This window comes from Myotis daubentonii, chromosome Y (genome assembly GCF_963259705.1).
Source record: "Myotis daubentonii chromosome Y, mMyoDau2.1, whole genome shotgun sequence".
Taxonomy (NCBI): domain Eukaryota; kingdom Metazoa; phylum Chordata; class Mammalia; order Chiroptera; family Vespertilionidae; genus Myotis; species Myotis daubentonii.
Genome location: NC_081862.1, coordinates 10,794,076 through 10,801,112, shown reverse-complemented (window position 1 = coordinate 10,801,112; position 7,037 = coordinate 10,794,076).

Below are 7,037 nucleotides of genomic sequence, written 5' to 3'. Positions count from 1 at the left end.
CCAAAAAATTGCTTTGAGGCTGGGCCAAGGCCCTGGAGCTGTGAGAGCCCCCGCCTGTCAGTGAGCAGCTGGCTTTCAGCTGAGGGTTCCTCTCCACACACCCAACCTCTCCCCCAACAGTTACTCAAATTGGGATGGCTCTATCCTGTTCAGGTCCAGTCTCTGTGAGGCCCGAATCTGGGAGAAGGGATGCCGCCCAGGGGTGAAGGTTCCTGCCTTTCCCTCTGGGCTCCTAGATAGATATGCCAAAAGAATTTTCAAAAGGTGTGGTTCACACAAATTGGGACACACACTGTGGCGAATGCACTCTGGACACCCGGAATTCTCTCCAAGACCTTTCACATCGGCTATTCTTGCAGAGAACTGGGCGTCCAGAGTCCATTTCATGTGCCTGTAAGGACATCAGGAGCCTGTTGTACAGTGGGTGTCATGGAAGCAAAAATCAGCCCCAAATTCCTTCTTGATTTGCTCTCCCTGCTTTGGACCACTGTTTATTCTTCCTCTTCTTATTGTCTCCACCTGAAAACAACTGACAGCATTAAAGTTCAAAATGTCCTGGCATGAGTCTGGCTACAACATCAAAAGGCTAAGTTCTTAGTCAGTAAGGACTGTAGGTTTTATCCACGTAAAGCATGCTTAGTTTGAGAATGCAGCTTCTTTCCCCCTTAGGCTTACTGTAGGTGATTGTAGAAAAAAGGATTTACCCCTTTCACCTCATCTCTACTTCATCCCCTCACAGGACAGGCTAGACTCAGCCTCTCTCAGCTGTGCAGGAGTGTGTGCGCGCACACACACTCACACGCACACTCACACACACACACACACACACACACACACACAGACAGCAGCTCCTTCAAAAATATTCTAGCTTCCCTCTCTTCCATCATTGAAGGGTTTTTAAGTCACAAGGGTGATCATTACAATGCAGTGCTGGTTGATTGACACATTTAATGTTTCTAAAATGAAAACAGCTCTACAGCACTAGTCCAGGACAGGCAATTGTGATAGAGAGCCTTGTAAAAAAATAACAGGAAAATAATTTACAATAAACTAGCATTAGCATTTTTAGTGGACATGTGGACTGCTTTAAGAGATTCATAAATATGAATTGCTGATTTCCCAGGAGAGTGGGGCCCAGGAAATTTCATTCCCCCTTCCTTATGCAGCCTTACTGTGACCTAGGAACATAGTGAACATTGTGAGGCAATGGGTGAAGGACTGGAATATATGAATGTTACATTCAAATTTAATTTTAAAAGAATAGGGTTGTATTATGTAAAAAGTCGGGTGGCCTGCATTTTGCTTTTCATATAACAGACCTTGTCTTTTTAGTGCATCAACATCTGCAATGCTGACAAGCAACCGGATCATCATGAACATAAGGGTGGACAAACTTCAAATAGATTCCCTTTGAATTTCACCTTCCAGGATGCATCCATTGCGGTCTGTGTCACTCTATAACCCTCCCCTGTGCCCCAGTGTCCCTTGCATTCTCAAATTGGCCAAGCACTTTACTCTCTCAGAAATTGTGCAGTCTGTCCTCACGCCCTGAACAGGATCTTTCTAAGCCCCTGATGGCCCCTACTTGTACAACCCTCAGGCAGGAGTCTTCCTGCATCTGTATCTTTCCATACCAGGACCTTTGTTTTCATGAAAGAATTAGTTACAAAGAGCCATTTGTAGACAATGGTCTTCTTGGGATTTGCTGTGTTTGATTGTGTGTGTGTGTGTGTGTGTGTGTGTGTGTGTGTGTGTGTGTGTGTTTTCTATTTTCATCCTAAACTCTGTGAGGAGAGACTCTGTGTAGCTCCGATCATGATATTAGCAGCCACCCCAGGTCAAATAGTTGCCAAATGCATCTAGGAGAGAGGGGGGAGGGCTAGGCTGAATCTCTAGTTCCCAGGTGAAATAGTGGAGTTGTTTCTGTTTCTGCTTTTTATCTGCTCTGCTCTAGGTGACAATCCCAGATCAACTGGGGCTGAGTGCAGTCGCCTCATTTGTCCTCATTCCTCCATCTATGTAGCTGGAAAAGTTACACTCTGCTAGTTCATAGGCATGGGGAACCTCTGGAGGAATGGCAGTGTAGGGACACACAAGAACCCAGCCTCACCACCCTGCTGTTACGCTCCGCCCCCACGACCTCCCCATACCCTATGGTAAAGAGATGCAGCGTCACCTGCATGACAGGGACACAGTGTCCTCTGCCCACTCTCCCTCTCAGATAAGGTCTCACAGTTTGCAGATTCTGAATATTCCCCAAGTCTGAGTGAGGAAGAGCAAGGCAGCACAATGTGTCTGAGGTTGCCTGTCACTAGTAGAGCCAAGTTAAGCAGAGACAGGGTTGATCCACACAATGAGTATTTATCCAAGGATGCGGTCAGTATGGGGAGAGCAGTTGCTCACCCTGGAAATTCGGCTCTCAGCCACTAAAGAGTGAAGATAGCTACCTGTAGCTGCCAGCTGCAAGTGTAACATGGAAAGGGGAGGGGAGGGCCTGCTGTCTAGCCCTTCAGGAGCTCAAATCTGACCACAAGATGGCTAAACTTCTATGACTTTAGGATCATCTGAGGCCCTTCCTGGGATGAGATTGGAATGGTCAGCCTTCCTGAGAAAGACACCAGGAGGGGGTCAGGATGTGGGCACTGCTGCCAAATCAAAGCCTGTCCTGTGCCTGGTCTCTTCCCAAAATGCAATTATTTTCTGAATAATGGGCCATGGAGGCAGCCTATGTTTTCAGTAGAGACTGTTTCATTCTCCAGTGTCCCAGGGCCGTGTATTTATAGTTTGCAAGTAATTATTAAACAACTGTGGCTCTATTCTTATTACAAGTCCTTCTCCACTATGAGAAGCTGATTTCCAAAGACCCTCAGGAGATGCCTCAGGCCAGCTTGGATGAAAGGGCTGGGCCTCAGCTTTGCTCTTCCCCTCTCCCTCTCTCCTCACAACCCTGAATTTATCTCCTAAAGAGTATGGAAAAGCAGGCAGCAACACTTGTCAGACAGAGCATGCCAGGACCCCTGTGCCCCTTGGAGGTGCCACCTGAGTGGATAGCCCTTGGTTAAGTTTCAGCTAAGGGGCAGCTCTGCCAGAGCCTGAGTACCAGGCTGTGGCTAGTGCCTTCCTACCTCTCCTCAGCTTTGTTGGCCTGCCCACTCCTTCTGCTTTCAGGCCCAGGTGTGACTTTGCCACAGGGATTTGTTGGTGAGAGGAGAACCCCTTCATGAGGGGGGAGGAAGGCACGTAGGTTGCCATCACCTGAAGGCTTAGGGAAGGTAAGCAGAGCAAAGGCTGGATTCAGGGCTTGTCAAAGAGCTCTGGTGACCCAAACCTCAGGGGAAGTCTGAGGAGAGCACCTGTGGAGAGAGACAATGTAATTGCATCTGTCCAGCTCTCCTCTGCCCCGGGAGTTACTAACATGTCCCCATCCAGACAGTAGGGACAGTGGACTAGCCCAGGGCAGGGAGCTCTTTTCTATACAGAGGGTTTGTGGTGGGGTGGGAGTGGAGAGCCAAGCCTGGCCCAGGAACAAGGTAGGTAAGTGGCAGCCACACCCACAGAGGGAAAGTGGTCCCCAGAAACACAGACCAGGTATGGTGAGTGGGAGGTTAGCTGGGGGTCGCAACCTCCTCTTTCTCCCTCCATATCTGAGACCGCCCCCACCCTCATACCTGGAAGCACAGGGTCCCCCTATCAACCACCCACCCTCTGCCAACCCTTGCAGCCTGGTGGGTGTAGCACAGCTGCCCCTGTCCCCACCTTCTCTTGGCCTGTTTAAACACAGCCCCCCTCCTGCCCCCGGTACTTTGTTTGCTCCTGATCTTGTGATCTCAAGAGATTTTGCCCACAAAGGAACCAGTGTACAGACCCAGGATGCTTGCCAGGTGCCACCTGTCACCGCTTCCTTCCTGCCAACCTCTCTGCTGAGCGGGAGACCACCTGGTGGGAAGCATGGACTTTGGAAAAGGTAAGCACAGACTCTGGGTTCTTGCTGTCTCTGGTGGTGAACTTCCTGTCTCCAGGGGTGAACTTGCTCTCATCACTGGTAACCCGCAGCACCTCCCCCGCCAGCGTTTTCCATCTGAAAATGAGTTCCTACCTGTTTGGAATGAAGGCCTGAGGTCTAAACCAGGCTCCCTGGGGTGAGGCTGTCCACCTGCTGTGCCAGAGTGGGAGCTCGCTGAGAAGACTTACACGCAACAGTTCATGGAACTCGGGCATTTGCCTTTATTGTGTGACCTCAGCTGGCCGAGTTTTCACTTGACATAGGGGGTCCCCTCAGCCCCCGGCGCCAGCTCCCCAGGGATCTGGCTCCTCAAGCCTGTGGGCTCTCAGTCCAGCCCAGCCCTGCTCAGGGCGAGGGGGACAGAGAAGGGGTAGAAAAGTGGCTGCTGGACAGTGGGCAATGTCCAGGAGTGAGAGGTCGCTTTCCGCAGAGCAACAGGCCCATCACTCATCCTTGTCCTCTGGTTCAGCTGGTGAGAAAGCAGTGGCCAGGCTGGGAGATAAGAGGTGATTCCCACTGAGAGCTGCAGAGCCCTTTCCTGGTGTGAGTGTGCCTGTGCCTGGGTGTGCATGAGTATGAGTGTGTGAATACTCACCTGATCTTATGTTCCTGGGTTCCTTTTCTTTCTGTCTTATTATTGATTAAGGTATTACATATGTGTTCTTATCTCCCACTGCCCCCACACTCCCACCCCGAAGCCCGCAAGCATGCCCTCACTCTCACCTCCTGGTGTCTGCGTCCATTGGCTAGATTTATAGGAATGCATACAAGTCCATTGGTTGATCTCTCCCCCTCAGTCCCACCCTCCCTTACCTTCCCTCTGAGGGTTATGGTCTGATCCATGCTTCTCTGTCTCTGGATCTGTTTTAGTTCATAAGTTTATATTGTTCATTATAATCCACAGATGAGTGAGGTCATGTGATATTTATCTTTCTTGGACTGACTGGCTTTGCTTAGCATAATGCTGTCCAGATACATCCATGCTGTTGCAAATGGTCAGTGCTCCTTCCTTTTTTGTGGCAGCATACCATGCCAGTGTGTAGATGTACCACGGCTTTTTAACCCACTCATCTGCTGACCAGCACTTAGGCTGTTTCCAAATCTTAGCTATTGTGAATTGTGCTGCAGTGAACATAGAGGTGCATGTATCCTTTCTGATTGGTAATTCTAGGTTCCTGGGATATATTTCTAGAAGTGGGATCACTGGGTCAAATGGGAGTTCCCTTCTTAGTTTCTAGAGGAAACTCCATACTGTTCTCCATAGTGGCTGCACCAGTCTGCATTCCCACCAGCAGTGAAGGAGGGTTCCTTTTTCACCCTGTCCTCACCAGCACTCGCCCTTTGTTGATTTGTTGATGATAGCCATTCTGAAAGCTGTGAGGTGGTACCTCACTGTCCTTTTGATTTGCATCTCTCAGATGATTAGTGATTCTGAGCATGTGTCTCTTGGCCTTCCTTTAGTCCTCTCTGGAAAAGTATCTTTTTAGTTCCGTTGCCCATTTCTGTGATTGGGTTGTTTATCTTCCTTTTGTTAAGTGGTATGAGTTCCCTGTAAATGTTGGAGATGAAACCCTTATCACAGAGAACATTGGCAAATATGTTCTCCCATGCAGTGGGCTTTATTGTTGTATGTTGATCATTTATTTTGCTATGAAGTAGCTTTTTATTTTGATGTCGTCCCATTTGTTTATTTTAACTTTATTTTCCATTGCCCCAGGATCTGGGTCGGTGAAGATATTGCTTCAGCATATATCTGAGACTCTGCTGCCTGTGGCTTCCTCTAATATTTTTAGTTTCCCATCTTATGTTTAAATCCTTTATCCATTTTGAGTTTATTTTTTGTGTATGGTGCAAGTTGGTGGCCTAGTTTCATTTTATGCATGAATCTGACCAAATTTCCCAGAACCATTTACTGAAGAGACGGTTTTGTCTCCATTGTATATTTTTGCCTCCTTTGTCAATATTAATTGAGCTTAGTGGTTTGGATTGGTTTCTGGGTTCTCTGTTCTATTCCATTGGCCTATATGTCTATTCTTGTGCCATTGTCAGGCATTTTTGAGAAGAGTGGCTTTGTAAAACAGCTTGATATCTGGTACTGAGATCCCTCCTACTTGGTTCTTCTTTCTCAGGATCACTGCAGCTATTTGGGATTTGTTTGTTTCTTAAACATCTTTTATTGATTTTTTTATAGAAAGTAAAACAAAGGGATAGAGAAATAGAAACACTGATGAGACAGAAACATGGATCAGCTGCCTCCTGCACACCCCCTACTGGGGATGTGCCCCCAATTAAGGTACATGCCCTTGGTCAGAATTGAACCTGGCACCTTTCAGTCTGGAGGCCGACACTCTATCCACTGAGCCAAACCTGTTTGGGCTCAGGGTCATTTTTTTATTACAGATGGATTTTTGGAGAGTTCAATCTAGGTCTGTGAAATATGCTGTTAGTATTTTAACATGGAGTGTATTGAATCTATAGTTCGTTTTGGGTAGTATAGCCATTTTCATGATGTTGATTCTACCAAGCCATTAACATGGCATGTTCTTGCATCTGTTTTGTCTTCCTCTATCTCTTTTTCAAAATCTTGCAGTTTTCTGAGTAGAGGTCTTTTACTTTCATAGCTAAGTTTATTCCTATGTATCTTAATTTTTTTGGTGGGATGATAAATGGGATTGTTTTTCAAACTCTCTTTGTGTAAGTTCATTATTTTTGTATAAAATGCCATACATTTCTTGGCATTAATTTTTTACTCTGCTACATTGCCAAATTCATTTATTAAGTTTACTAATTTTTTGATGGGGTCTTTGGGGTTTTCTATGTACAGTATCATGTCATCTGCAAATCATGACAATATACTTGTTATTTTCCAATTTGGGAGCCATGTATTTCTTTTTATTTGTGATCACTGTGGCTAGCAGTTCCAGTACCATTTTGTACAGAAGTGGTGTAAGCGAGCATCCCTGTCTTGTTCCTGTTCTTGAGGTAAATGGCTTTAGTTTTTGCCCATTGAGTATGATGTTGGCTGTAGGTTTTT